Source organism: Vipera ursinii (assembly GCF_947247035.1).
Source record: "Vipera ursinii genome assembly, chromosome: 1".
In the NCBI taxonomy this organism is placed as follows: domain Eukaryota; kingdom Metazoa; phylum Chordata; class Lepidosauria; order Squamata; family Viperidae; genus Vipera; species Vipera ursinii.
This window is the reverse complement of record NC_139512.1, coordinates 99,088,578-99,103,981: the sequence shown is the minus strand read 5'-3', so window position 1 is coordinate 99,103,981 and position 15,404 is coordinate 99,088,578.

The following is a 15,404-nucleotide window of genomic DNA, read 5'->3' as shown; positions in this document are numbered from 1 at the left end:
CCATCTACAAAATAAATACATGGATAAAATCATAGATGCTGAGTTTCTGATCTTCCATTAAGATCACTGGTGTCAAATCTTTTAAGTAAAATGTTTATTTCTCCTGGCTGTTTTTATATTAATGGTCATCTGTTATAACTGGTATTGAACAAGCTACCTTAATTTAAATGCAAGCCTCCAAAACTTTAAAGACAGGTTAAATGAATTGAATTTATATCTATAAAAATAAAACTGAAATGAAACGTATATATTATGATATTCAAAAAAAAAAGCAATCTTCAGAAAACCAATTTGTGTGATGAGTATTTGTTTTCTATGTATTAGTGGGGGCAGACTGCTCGGAGTGTTGACTTCCTAATGGAATATCTACCTCTCAAAATTGTCTCAAGCTTGATACAAGAACCCTTGTACTTTGACTGAATACAGATTCAATTATATAGCTAGTGGCTAAAGGAGCATTTCCCGTTCAGTTTTGGGTAGATTTGAAGTGAGTTCTTGTATCTTATCTGTAAATACTTTTATGCTATTCCATTTTCTGAGGTTTTTTTCTCATTGGAGAGACTTTTTTCTGGTATTAAATATGTCTTATTACAGTTGTAAATTTTTCTTAGTTCAGGCAAGATTAAAATACACATATCAGAATAGGACAGTGTGGGTTCTCAGAAAAAAATAATGTTGAGCCTAATCTTTAAAATGAACACTAGGAACATTAATTTATGAATATTTTAAATAATAGATTGAATTCTTTAGTGTAAATTTTATATTAAAGTGTACAATTGTTCAATACTAGTTGCACCAGAACTCTTTTAAGTAAAACTTATAAATCGCCATGTCTAAATCATTGTGAACCAGGAAGTTTTACTTCAGGTAAAGTAAATCCCTATTTTTTGCTGGCATATCTATATGTTTATCGCATTAGTATTACACACCTGATTTTGCTGTGATTTATAATTAAAAGTTCTTTGAAGCACTTGCTCAGTAAGCAGTAAACTTTCATATCTCCTAAAATGCTGTGCCATTTTCAATAGCAACTACTATATAAACTGAATTTTACAAACGGTTATATATACTATGATACATCAGAATTGAATTTCCTTTTTAGATGTTCTTTAATGAATAAAGTCTAAAATGAATAAAGTCTATTCCTCACAGACAACATGTGTTAGGGTACATAAATGCTATCTGAAAGGATACAATCCAGAAAGAGGCTTCCAGCTTTTATTTGTGATAGATTCTTAAACTTGGATAGTCAAAAAGTGCTACATACAGATTGTACAAAACTTTGCAATTCATATACAGTTGCAAGAAAAAGTATGTGAACCCTTTGGGATTACGTGGAGTTTTGCATGAATTGTCCATAAAATCCGCTTTAAACATCATGTAAGTCACAACAATAGAAAAACACAGTGCTTAAAATAATACTACACAAACCTTAGCTGTTGTCATGTTTTAATCGAACATAAGATGGAAACATTCACAGTGCAGGGTGGAAAAAGTATATGAACCTTTGGACCTAATAACTGGTTGACCCTCCTTTGGCAGCAATAACCTCAACAAAAGGTTTCCTGTAGTTGCAGATCAGACCTGCACAACGATCTGGAGTAATTTTGGACCACTCCTCTGCACAAAACTCAGTGTAGCAATATTCTTGGGATGTCTGGTGTGAATCGCTCTCTTAAGGTCATGCCACAGCATTTCAATCGGGTTGAGGTCAGGACTCTGGGCCACTCCAGAAGGCGTATTCTGTTCTGTTGAAGCCATTGTTTTGTTGAATTACTTGTATGCTTTGGGTCATTGTCCTGTTGCGTCAACCATGCTCTGTGGAGCTTCAGTTGGCAGACAAATGGTCATACGTTTTCCTGCAAAATGTCCTGATAAACACTGGAATTCATTTTCCCGTCAATGACAACAATCCGTCCAGGACCTGAGGCAGCAAAGCAGCCACAAACCATGATGCTCCTTCCACCATGTTTTACAGTGGGGATGAGGTTTTGATGTTGGTGTGCTGTGCCTTTTTTTCTCCACACATAGTGTTGTGTGTTTTTCCCAAACAACTCAATTTTGGTTTCATCTGTCCACAGTATATTTTGCCAGTAGTGCTGTGGAACATCCAGGTGCTCTTTTGCAAACTTCAAACGTGCTGCAATATTTTTTTTGGACAGCAATGGCTTCCTCCATGGTGTCCTCCCATGTACTCCATTCTTGTTTAATGTTTTCCTTATTGTAGATGTGTCAACAAAAATGTTAGCATGTGCCAGAGATTTCTGTAGGGTCTTTAGCTGACACTCTAGGATTCTTCTTTACCTCATTAAGCATTATGCGCTGTGCTCTTGCAGTCATTTTTACAGGACGACCACGCCTAGGGAGAGTAGCAACAGTGCTAAACTTTCTCCATTTGTAGACAGTCTGTCTTACTGTGGACACGTGAACATCAAGGCTTTTGGAGATACTTTTGTAACCCTTTCCAGCTTCATGCAAGTCAACAATTCTTTTTTTTATTGAAAAGTTTTACAATACATTTTATCAAAATAAAACCCCTCCCAACCCCCTCCCCTCCCACCCCCTTCCCACTCCCCAACCTTCCCCAGCCCCTCCCTCCCTTTCCCCTCCTCCCCCCCACTTCCCAGAGCTGAGTACAGGGTATAAAAATACAAACAATCATAATCTACCTTATGCAAACAATCCTAGACTATTAAAACTATCGCACTTTAACTCATATAGATAAACTCCAAACGTAGAAATATCACATCAATAATTATTCAAATGCTGAATAATACTTTTTAATCCCATATTTACTCCGTAGTATCTCTCTGTTGCAAATAGTCTTTCAGGTGCACTAAAGTCTTTACCATATCCTCGATATTAAAAACTTTACAGTCCATTCTTCTATAATCAGTAGTTCTACCTCTTTACTAGAAATCTTACTGCCATAGTTAAATTCAACATCCACTTGATATCCGCCACAATAGTGTCAATAAAAATACCCAATATAAACAATTACAGGCAAAACAATTTTACATCAATCATTAAAAACTATTCTTTCCAGCTGGGCTTTAAATTTCCATACTAAAACCAAGTTTATGCAATCTTTCCTTCTCCTAATATATTATACAGCTTCAAGTACCATACATTACTTTCCAAACTTAAAATTTGTTATATAATCACCTTATTCTTATGTTTTCTATTACGTGTTTCATTATTGCCCATAAAAATATTACAAGTTAGCTTTCATCTATAATTTTTCCCAAACTTGCACCAGAACATATCACAAAGTATACTTTGAACACGTTATCCACCTTCTTATCACACAATAAACATACATACCAACCAAATAGCAAACCATAACCTACAAAATTTCAGTAAGCACTACTACAATTTTTCCCAATTAAGTTTTCATAATTATCTTAAAATTAAAACAGCATAAAATATTACAACACATAGTTATTTTATAAGGGTGAAAAATATATCCCCAAATATTTAGCCCTTCTAACAATTTCAATTCCGATAATCCTTATTACATTATTATCCTTCAGTTATGCAACAATCTTCAGGCTTGGCTCATTCGTCTAGAAGCAGCACGCCTCTTCCAATTTCTGGCCTCCTCCAGTGATACTGAAATTTGATCCACTCCTGTAACTTTCTCATCTGTCTGCATTATTCCTTCAGCACCTTGTAGATTCTCTCTATATCGTTGAGACTCTCTCTCACCTTTCTTCTTTGTAGATTCCAAAAGTGGTATGGGGGCTGCTTTTAAAACATTACTGTAAAAATCACATGCCTGAATCACCGTAGTAAGTCGATGCCTCGTACCTTCGTAGGTCACCACCATGCCCACTGGTATCTCCCATCTAAACTTGATATCACGTTGTCTCAATTCTTGTGTCAAAAAAGCAAATTCCTTCCTTTTTCTTAAAATTCTTGGAGGGATCTCTTTTAAAATCAAGACTTTTTGCTCAGCAATTACAAATTCAATGTTGTAGGAGGCTTGAATAACTTCATTTCTAATCACACTCTTTGTAAAATAAACCACCACATCTCTGGGTAATTTCCTTTGTCTTGCAATCCACGAATTAACACGGAAAATTTTATCTATATCTTCCACTATTTCATCTGCTGGTCACCCCAGCACCCCTTCCAGAGCCTCAGAAACCATTTTCTTCAAATTTTCTTTAGGATTTTCTTTTAAGCCTCTAATCCTTAAAGCAAACTCCATCTGATAATACTGTACGGAGGTCAAATCACAATCAATTTTCTCTACCACATTTTCAGTTTCTGTCATTTTTGCTTCCAGTCTAATATCATTTTGACTGAGGTCTTCCACTCTTTCATCCAAATTCTCAATACATGTAGCCATGCCTTGAAATGCAGATAAAATGTCTGCTCTCATTTCTGTTAATTTCTCTGTAATCTTTTCATCCATAACCTTAACTAGTTTTTCTGTTAACTTCTCCTCCAACTTTTTATCCATTATCTCAGCAAATTGTTGCAATTGCTTTTCCATAGTCTCTTGCAGCACATTCTGCAAATCTTTAACTGTAAGGGCTGATGCAAATACGGGTGCTGGGGGCAATAAAGCTTGCAACGAAGACTGCTGCACCAGAGCAGAAACTTTAGAAGATATAGCCGCCATTTTCACCCACTATTGTTTGCTACGCACTTCCACTTACAAGCTCAGCAAAGTCCATTGAGTTAAAGATCAAAAGACCATCTTCACCTAAATTTCCTGTATCGCTCTGCCTGCGTCCTCGTTCTCCAGAGTTCTTTCTTGCTAGCAGGGATGGTTGCGAACGCCCTGTTCTGCTCCAAAAAGCCCGGAGCAGAGGCGCCTCACAGTCCGGAGCATGCCCAGGCTTCGGGGGGGCTCAATCCTTCAGCCGCCAAAACTTTAAGTTCTGGCGGCCCCAGAGAGCTTTACCCCTACCTGGGCGCTCGCCCCCTCCTCTTCTCCCGAGGAGGGGGCTTCCGAGCCGCCGAAACAGCTGATTGATGCTGTTTTCGGCGGCTCTACGGAGCCGCGAGGCTGACAGCCGAAGAATGGCTGCCTCCGGCGACGCCTTGCCATCCGGAAGTCCGCAAGTCAACAATTCTTGATCGTGGGTCTTCTGAGAGCTCTTTTCTGTGAGGCATGGTTCACATCAGACAGTGCTTCTTGAGACCAGTAAACCCAAAACAGGTGTGTGTTTTTAAAGGGCAGGACAGCTGTCAGCAACACATCCAATATCATCACACTGATTGGAGTCAAGGTTGTCTCACTCCTGGCTCCAATTAGCTCTTGGAGAAGTCATTAGGCTAGGGGTTCACATACTTTTTCCACCCTGCACTGTGAATGTTTCCATCTTATGTTCAATTAAAACATGACAACAGCTAATGTTTGTGTAGTATTATTTTAAGCAGACTGTTTTTCTATTGTTGTGACTTACATGACATTTAGAGCAAATTTTATGGCCAATTCATGCAAAACTCCACGTAATCCCAAAGGGTTCACATACTTTTTCTTACAACTGTAACTAATTTAGAATGTTATAATTTATGAAGTTCAACATTTTTCCCCAAGTGATGATACATATTTTTACTATACATACATTTTAAAAAAATATATCACTGAACAAACTACTTCAGTGAGGACTATTCTCATTGACCACATTATGATTATAAAAATTGCATGAAATGCAGTGATAGTATTGTTACTGTACTGCTTTCCTTGCAAATAGTTCAGCTCGTTGCAGGAATTTGCACAGAAAAAAAGTTTCATACAGGAAAATTTTAATATTCCTATCCTGTAGAAAAAATGGCCTGAGTAAAAAATAAGTGGTATTGGTTATTAAAAACTTGTATTCTTGCAGATTTGAGAGTAAAATCTTGTGTGTGGTAAAATAATTGGACTAAGTCATTACTGATAATTTGTTAAACATGCAGGTGCAAATGGCTGCAAAGATAGAAAAGGAGGATCTACGAAGGCCAGACTTTGTATAAGACTAGCTATATGCTAATACATGTAATATTTTCATCACACACCTTTCATTCCTACCCAGTTTTCGACGGGTTCAGTTTCCACAAATGGTACGCACAAGGGAAAAGGGTACCGCCGGGCGTCGTTGCCTGGAGTAACACCGCCCCAATGGCAATGTTGGAGGCGTCCGCCTCCATGACAAACAGCCATTGCGGGTCAGTATGCTTCAAGATGGGCTCCTTCATGAAGGCTTCCTTCAAAGCCTGGAAAGCCCGTTCTGGACCGTCCCACTGAAACCGAGTCTTCTGCAGGAGCCGAGTGAGGGGGGCTGTCAGGGTAGCAAACCTAGGGATGAAAGCTCGATAATAGTTGGCGAACCCAAGAAGTCACTGAACATCCTTCACACGATGTGGGGGTTGCCAACTCTACAAAGACTCGACCTTACTCGGCTCCATGGCAATGCTCTCAGGAGAAATGCGGTGACCCAAAAAATTGATGGTCACCCAGTAGAACTGGTACTTCTCCAATTTAGCATACACCCCATGTTCTCGGAGTCGCTGCAGGACCTGACGGAGATGTTGATGGTGCACCTCTCGCGAAGGGGAGTAGATCAGGATGTCGTCCAAGTAGATCATGACAAACTGATCTAACAAATCCTGGAAAATATCGTTCATGAAATGCTGAAACATGGGGGCGTTGGTCAGGCCAAACGGCATCACCGTGTATTCAAAATGTCCGTATCAAGTACCAAACGCTGTCTTCCACTTATCACCTGACCGAACTCTGACAAGGTTGTAAGCTCCACGCAGGTCCAGTTTCGTGAAGATCTTAGCCTCCCGGAGTTGGTCCAAGAGTTCGGGGATGAGGGGCAGTGGGTAATGATTGTGCACCGTGATGGCGTTTAATTTTCTATAATTGCAGCAAAGCCGCAATTTGGTGGACTTCTTTTTAACGAAGAGCACGGGTGCAGACACTGGCGAGGACGAGGGCTGAATGAAACCCCGAGCTAAATTCTTGTCGAGAAAGTCCTGCAATGCAACCAACTCGGGGTCTGACATGGAGTACAAATGCCCCACTGGGAGAGGCGTGTCAGGGACTAAATCAGTGGGGCAGTCATAGGACCTGTGCAGGGGTAATTGATCCGCCTCCGTCTAGCTGAACACATCAGCAAATTCAGTCAGTTCGGAAGGGAAGGAAACCCCTGGAGAACCCTCCACCTGGCCAGCATAGATATGGCAGGTGTGGTCCACGCACTGCAAGCTTGGAAAGGTGACCAAGTTCTGTGACCAATAGATCTGTGGGTCATGCGCCCAGAGCCACGCCAGTCCCAAGACCACGGGGAAATGCAGATCTGAGGTGATATATAACTGGATGGCCTCCTCATGAGAACTGATGGCCATACATAATGGTTGCGTGGCGGCCTTAATTGGCCCAGACAGGAGCACTAGACCATCGATAGCCTCCACTAATATGGGCGGTTCCACTGAGCACTGGGGAACAGCCCATTTGGCCACAAATGCTGACCCCATAAAATTTGTGGTGGCCCCAGACTCAATTAAGGCATGGACTGGAATCCCCTTCGGCTTGCCGGGGAGGATCAGATGTGCCTCCAATATCAGATGCCGTGGAGGTCCACAGGCAGCATCAGAAAAACGTCGCTCGGTGTGGGACGCCCAACCTAATACACCTTTTAGATCAGGCTCAGGGCATTTCCCGACAGAGGAGTAGGCAGCTTTCTGGGGGCAGACTTGGTCACTGACGCCCGTCGTCGCTTCTTTGGGCAGAAGGCAGCCAAATGCGCAGGGTCCCCACAGTAAAAACACAACCCCCCCCCTGATCGTTGTTTGTTTATTTCTGCCACCGATAGACGAGGCCTGGCAGCAACTAGCTCCATTGGCTCCTCCCTCTGAACCGGGGTCTCACGCACAACAGGGGCCGCAGGGGTCTCTGGGGTGGCACGGCGACTCCTTTGCTGCTGCAACCGAGCGTCGATCCGCAAACAGAGATGGATCAGCCCATTGAGGTCTGAGGGAATATCAACACGGGCCAGCTCATCCAACATCTCCGACAATCCTTCCTGGAAAGTGTCCACAAGCGCAGCCTCATTCCAGGCAGAATCCTGGCTAAGCAGCCGGAAATCGCTGATATAGCCCTGTAGGGGGTGTTGACCTTGCCTCAGAGCTTTCAGGCATCGGGTAGCAGTCTGCGTCTTTATGGGGTCCTCATACATCAGACGCATATGATTACAAAACTCCACAAAATTGTCCAACAATGGACTAGGTTGGACTAGCAGAGGTGTGCCCCAACGAGCTGCATCACCAGAGAGAAGTCTTAACAAAATCCCCACCTTATCCCGGTCAGTGGGAAATCAGCTGCTCTCATGCTGATAAATAGCTGGCATTGTCCCAGGAAAGCAGGAAACATTTCTGGATTGCCATTAAATTTATCCGGCATCGCAACTTCGCATTTTCTCCTGGGTGGTGATGGTGGTGGTCGTGGTGCAGCATGGACCTGTGCTTGTAATTGAGCCACCTGAGCTGCCAACAAAGCGAGTTGCTGGGTGAGCTGGGCATTCTCAGCACGTAGCTGCTCCATAATAATAAGGGGTGGAAGGCTGAATGCAAACTGTTCTGTTCCAGCCTATGACTGGCCCTGTTTGAGTGTCAGGGACAACTCCTTTTTATAATCAATAGGCTGGAACTAATCCAACCAAATTTATTTACAAAAGTTAAATGAAAAAGTTCAAACAAGACTTAAACCAAAAAGGTTCAACAAGAGTTAAACAATAACAGACCAAGACTCTATCAGAAGCTCTTCAAACAGTTGCCTTCAGCAACCAGCACCTCCCAAACATTCCCCTTTTAAACAGCAGTCTCAAGGCATGGCTTCTGATTGCCTTCTCCCGAGTTGCCTCATTGCTTTCCTCTGCTCAGTTCTGCTAGATTGCCTCCTGCTTCTAGCATCCCTGAACAGAGCCAACTGTGGATTGTCTTCTTCCAATCCTTCATGCTCACACAGCTGGGTCTGAGGAGGAACAAGATGGGAGGGACCTGGCTGAGAGTTCTGCCATGCATCAGAAACTTCCTCTGACACCAAAGGCTCTCCAAACCCCTCCTCCTCCTCCTCTTCAGAATTGTCCGACTCAGCTGCCGAAACCACAGGCTGACGCTGAATCACAACAGGAAGCAATAGGAAAGCAGCGGCGGCAGCTGCTGTTGCAGCAGCCTAGCATGTTTGCTGAGACTCTGGAGGTGCTACAGGCCCAGCATGGTAGCCACCACACTCGCCGTCTTTGGTGACTTTGGCAGCAGGAGCAGCATCATCTGCCTGCCAGGTGGAAGCAACAGGAAAGCGGCAGCGGCGGCTGCTATTGCAGTAGCCTAGTGTGCTCACCGAGACTCTGGATGTGCTCCAGGCCCAGCATGGTAGCCATTGCACTTGCCGACTTTGGCAGCAGGAGCAGCACCATCCTGCCTGCCGGTCAGAAGCAACAGGAAAGTGGCGGTGGCTGCTGTTGCAGCAGCCTAGCATGCTTGCCGAGACGCTGGAGGTGCTCCAGGCCCGGTGTAGTAGCCGCCGCGCTCGCCGTCTTTGGCAACTTTGGCTGCAGGAGCAACACCGCATGCCTGCCGGGTGGAAAAGGCTGGCGGAGCTGCTGCCTTTGGCTGTTCTGTGTTCGGGCCAGGCAGTGGAGAGAAGGGGGAGGCAGAGGCTTGTGGAGCTGCTGCCTTTGGCTGTTCTTTGTTCGGGCCAGGCAGCTGAGAGAAGGGGATGGTAGAGGCTTGCGGATCCCCATACAGGGGTGGGGACGCTTCCAGGTCCCTGCACAAAAGGCGACGGGAGGTGCGCTAATGGCTTGGACTTGTTGCCAAGGTCAGCAGGCCTGGAAGGCACCACGGTGGAATCTCTTGGAAGATCCGCCGCCTGCGGGACAGCCAAAAAGCGGGGACCAACAGGGGAAGCTTCCGAGACGTGTGGCGGACACCTCCCCCCAGGCTAGCAGAGGTGGCAGTGGAGCAGGGCGAGGGGAAACCTGCCAGGCAGGGAAGAAGCAGGCCCGGGGCACCCCGAGACTGGCCGCCCCCACCCACGCAGCAGGTAGAAACAAGGCCCACTCACCTTTCCAGTCCTCCCATCTCTTCCTCCGCTGCTGCCACGTGCAGTCTGAAGAAGCAAAGAGGTTTGTGGGCAGTCCCACAAATGGCTTGTGGGCAGTCCCACAAACCAAAGAAGTTCAATCAATCAATTCAAATTTCGTGAAGTTTGTGTGTGTGTGTGTGTGTGTGAGAGAGAGAGAGCAGTTTGAATTGATTGATTGAACTTTTTTAGTCCCACTTTTTTTTCAGAACTGCACATGGCGGAGGAGGACTGGGAACTGCAGGAGATGGCTTGAAGAGCCGCATGCGGCTCCGGAGCCACAGGTTGCCGACCTGTAGTATAGGGTTTCCTGCCTGAGCAGGGGGTTGGACTAGATGACCTCCAAGGTCCCTTCCAACTTTATTATTATTATAAATGGCCACTGGGCAAAAAACCCCAGCCTTTAAGATGACAGAAGCAGCAATCACTTGAGAGACAAATGTAGGGGATTCTGTGGTAGTTAAATTGCTATTTTTAGTTTAGCATTTTATTCAATACATTTGCACAAGTTTCAGAACTAGGTGACAGTATCCTATGCTTTGTTTGTACTGAGTTGCTATGCATAGTTAGCATGGGAAAAATTAATAACACTAGCAAAAAAAAGCTTTCTCTATGATGCAGTAATACAAGCTAGGATAGTAATAAGAGTTGGTTTGTTTTGTCATATGACTTAGTAATTGTTCTTTCTCACATTAATAGCTCTTAAATGAAAAGTACAACCTACATTTCCATATAATACAGTACTTTCCTAGAAGCACACTGCACTTATTGGTTGGTGCTCTTCAGTGTATTTGTGAACAAAGCAATAATTTCTATTGGCATCTGAAACTGTCAAATTAACAATTATTTTTCAATTAAAATAGTTGCAGTGCTCACTCACTATGAAGCAATGTTTTTGGAGACCAAGAATAAGGAATGTAGGTGTAAGGCAGAACTGTTAACAGTTCGTTATAGAAAAGATTGCCAGCAGTCTTTTATTAGCTACTCCAGGAATGTAGACTTGGGAGACTAAACTGAGCAAAAATGTAACTACAAAAAAGATGTTGAAACTTTGGAAAAAATTCAGAGAAGAGCAACTAAAATGAACAAAGGCCTGGAGACTAAAACATATGCAGAACGGCTGCAGGAGTTGCGTTTGGCTAGTCTAAAGCAGGGCTTTTCAACCAGTGGTACGGGTACCACCTGTGATACATTGGTACACAGGTGGTACGTGACCATCCTAGAAAAGTGGTAGCGGGGCAGGGGAATGAGCTGAACCCGTGGCAGCATCGCAAAAACCTGAGTGAGAGATGGCTGGAGCTGCAGGGCTGTCAGGCTCAGCGGAAGTGCCAGAATCAGCACCAGGCTCCAGCTGGAGCTCGGCACTGATCCTGGCGCTTCTGATCCCAGAAGAAGCGCTGATCAGCTGGAATGTTGCAGCATCTCCAGGGTCTTGTAATTTACATTCAGATGCTTGGCAACTGACTCATATTTATGATGGTCACAGTGTCCCAGGGTCATGTTGTCACTGCGTTTTTTTAGTTTTTTGTCAGTACATTGCAGTTTGTTTCTTTGCAAGTTGAATTGTTATCTTATCATTGTAACCATGGTGAGTGTCACATGTTCAGCCATGTATTTTGTTTTGGTTTTATATTTATTACTCTGTACGCATGTCCAAAATAAAAGTTACTTTCTTTTTCCTTTCCTTTGTGCTCTCTGGTGAGATAGACATGTAGTCATGAGTCTTTCTGTGTTTTTACAAGTTTCTTTGTAATTAAAAGGTTAAAAGTAGAATATATGCTTTGGGTTTTCTTTCTTTTACCTGTTGTTTATGATGCATCAAATGAACCACGGTTCATCGCCCTCTGATAGAGTTTTGTTTGATTTACTCTTCTGACATGGTAGCAGAGTTTGGTTTGGTTGGTTTTTTTTGATGCTGATAAGCGTTCAGTTAGTTCAGCGACTGAGGAACGCTGTGCTCAATTTACTGAAAATGCCAAGAACAAAAAAAGACAGAAAGGAGTCTGACAAAGAACAGACTTTACTTGCTTCTGCCATGCATCTTGGAGAAGAAGATTTAAGGTCAGTTACACCATCTTCTGATTTCACTAGCTCTCATGCAGCCGTCTCAGAAAGATTTCACACTCAAGGAGCTCATGCTGAATATGAGTGGTTCGGTGCCAGACCAGTGAAACATAGGCAGGATGTAATTTATTATTCTCCTCGTACCCCTGAACAAACTCTGCATGAGAAGGCTGTTCAATGTTATTGTGAACAAATTGAGTTTTTTGAACAGAGGCTGCAACAGGCAAAAGCATATGCCTCAATGATTAACAGCATGAGAGGGATTCTTCTGTTATTCAAAGCCCAGATTCGGCCATATTGCCTTCTTCTTCCAAGCCAAAGCCACTCCCACCAGTGGGTGTTAGGTTAGACCACAGGTCGGCAACCTGCGGCTCCGGAGCCGCATGCGGCTCTTTGAGCCGTCTCTTGCGGCTCCCAGCCGCCCGGTGCGCGCGCACCTCTTCCAACGGGCAGTGGTGCGCGCGCACCTCTCCAAATGGAGAGTGGCACCGCCCGTTTGGAGAGGTGCACGCGCACCTCCCCGAATGGGCGGAGGTGCGCGCGCACCTCCCCAAACCTTTGGAGAGGTGCGCGCGTACCTCCGCGCGAATGGGCAGCGGTGCCGCTCTTTGCGGAAGCTGCCGCGGCCCGTCTGCTAAGCTGCCGCTTTCGGCAGCTTCACAGACGGGCCGTGGCGGGCTTCCTGAAAGAGCGGCACCGCTGCCCATTCGCACGGAGGTACGCGCGCACCTCCGGTCGTTCGGAGAGGTGCGCGCGCACCTCTCGGAATGGGCAGGGGCGCCGCTCTTTGAGGAAGCTGCCACGGCCCGTCTGCAAAGCTGCCGAAAGCGGCAGCTTTGCAGACGGGCCGTCGCCATCGGGCAACCGGGAACCGGTTCCATCTCATTTTTTAAAAAATGGCAGCCGCGTGCGTCCGCGCATGCGCAAAAAACCTTTTTGCGCATGCGCGTGCATGGACACACGCACGCGGCTCCCTCTTTTTTTAATTTGTGATGGAACCGGTTCCCAGTGGCTCTTTTTCTTTTTTAGGTTGCCGACCCCTGGGTTAGACGAAGGGGAACAGAAAGATCAAATGGCACACAAGGCTACGGTGATGCCTGAATCTAATGTTATAACACCATCTGCTGATGAATCTGTTTTACAAGATAGAAATGAATTACTATATGGAATACAGGAGCAAATACAAAGAATGCAATCTGCGTTTACACAGATGTCTATTCATCAATCATTGCTCCAAGCTGATGGTGCTAGAATTCCTATTAATACTGCTACTATTCAGTTTCCTGTCCCAGATAGAGCACAGCAACAGCCAGCCCATGTGCAGTTACCACTGGGTTCTCAAATACAAAGGCCAGTGCCAACTGCAGACTGACTTAATGTAGCAGCTCAAGCGCCAGCGCCTCCTGCTGGCCAGGGTGGAATTGCGGCTCAAGTGCACCCACAGCCAGCACCGGTACCAGCGGCAGTCCCAATGCATCTGCCCCAATTCTTGGCACAGGCGCCACTGGTGCCTCCTGCAGGTCAAGTCCAGATTGCACAACCTGCACAGCCAGTACCTCAAATGCATGTTCCTCAACAGGCATCTTCTATTGTACCACTGGTTGGCAACTTGAAATTGAAGCGATCAGGACAAAATTACAGGGCATGGGTCAGTGAAGTTGGACTTTTGCTCCGCAGAGAAGGTACCCATTGCATGGTATTTAATCCTCCTAACCAGCCATGGACTCCTGATATATGGGACTTGAATAATAAAGCATGCACAACATTATTGATGTCAATGGACACTGAATTGCAGCTTACGTTTTCACAAGATGCAACTGCCCAACAAATTTGGACTCAATTAGAAGCATGTTATCGGCCTACGTCCATTGAGTCTACATGTGTGCTTTTGTCCGAGTTCCATGGCTCTAGATTAAAACCTGGTGAACATATTGGAGAACACTTAACTAAAATGAAAGGAATAAGAAGAGAACTGGATGAAAAAGGCTATCCTATTGATGACTTTCAAATGATCAGCATTATTATTAACTCATTGAACTATGAATGGAAAGATGCTATTACCAAGATTAATCAAGTGCCCATTGCGCAATGCACAGTGGATCATGTATGCAGAATTTTAACCGAAGAGGCACTTATGCAAGCCGCGCCACATTTGAGAGGACCACCTGCATCAAGAGCTCTAGCGAGGCGCCCTTTCCGTGGAAGTGCCTACGTTCCAAGGATGCCAAGATGTTACATCTGCAATCGTGTGGGACATGCCACCCGGGATTGTTCCCAACGATTTCCAGTGCTCGCCACGTACCATCCCAGAGGAACAGATTCCAGAAAGTCCGAAACAGATGAATGCGTGTTTACTCAAAGATCTGATAATAGGTATGAGATAGTTCTTGTTTATGTTGATGATATTGTTTATATTGGTCCAAATAAGCATATGAGTGAGATTTTTGCTAAAGCTTTACAAAAGTTTTTCACATTGATGTCTTTAGGATATATTAACATTTATTTGGGTGTCCAAGTTGTCAAAACTCAGGAGGGGTTCAGTCTCACACAAGAAGATAAAATTGAGCAACTATTGCATCACTGCAACATGGAGGATGCTAAAACAGTGAGTATACCCATGCAAACCGATTTTCACAACTTGGCACATGAACCAAGTCCTGAGTTCGAAGATCAAACACTTTATCACTCAGTCATTGGGTCGCTCCTGTATATTAGTAGTTGGACTAGACCCGACATTGCACTTAGTGTTAATCTCCTATCAGGACACATAGGCAAGGCAAAACAGTTTCATTGGACATGTGTTAAAAATTATTGAGATACTTAAAGCACACTAAAAGCGTAAAGTTATTATTAGAACCGACACATACTGACTATGCAGAGTTATGTTGTTATGCAGATTCCGATTGGGCGAGCGATAAGAAATCATGTAAAAGTACTTCAGGTTATATGCTGTTTTTAAATGGATGTCCTGTTTACTGGCATGTGCGCAAACAGAATTTTGTTTCTTGTTCATCTACTGAAGCTGAATATGCTTGTGTGTCAGATGCATGTAATTCTCTAACGTGGTTTGATGCTTTAGTCACAGATATCTGGACACAGCCGATTTGACCAATCACTGTGATGGAAGACAACGAATCTGTGGTTTATATATCTGAGAATCGCTTTACAGGGTCTAGGTCTAGACACATTGCCATCCGTTATCAAAATATAAGACAAAGCACCAGGTGGAGCACCAGAGGCTCAGGGAGGGAGG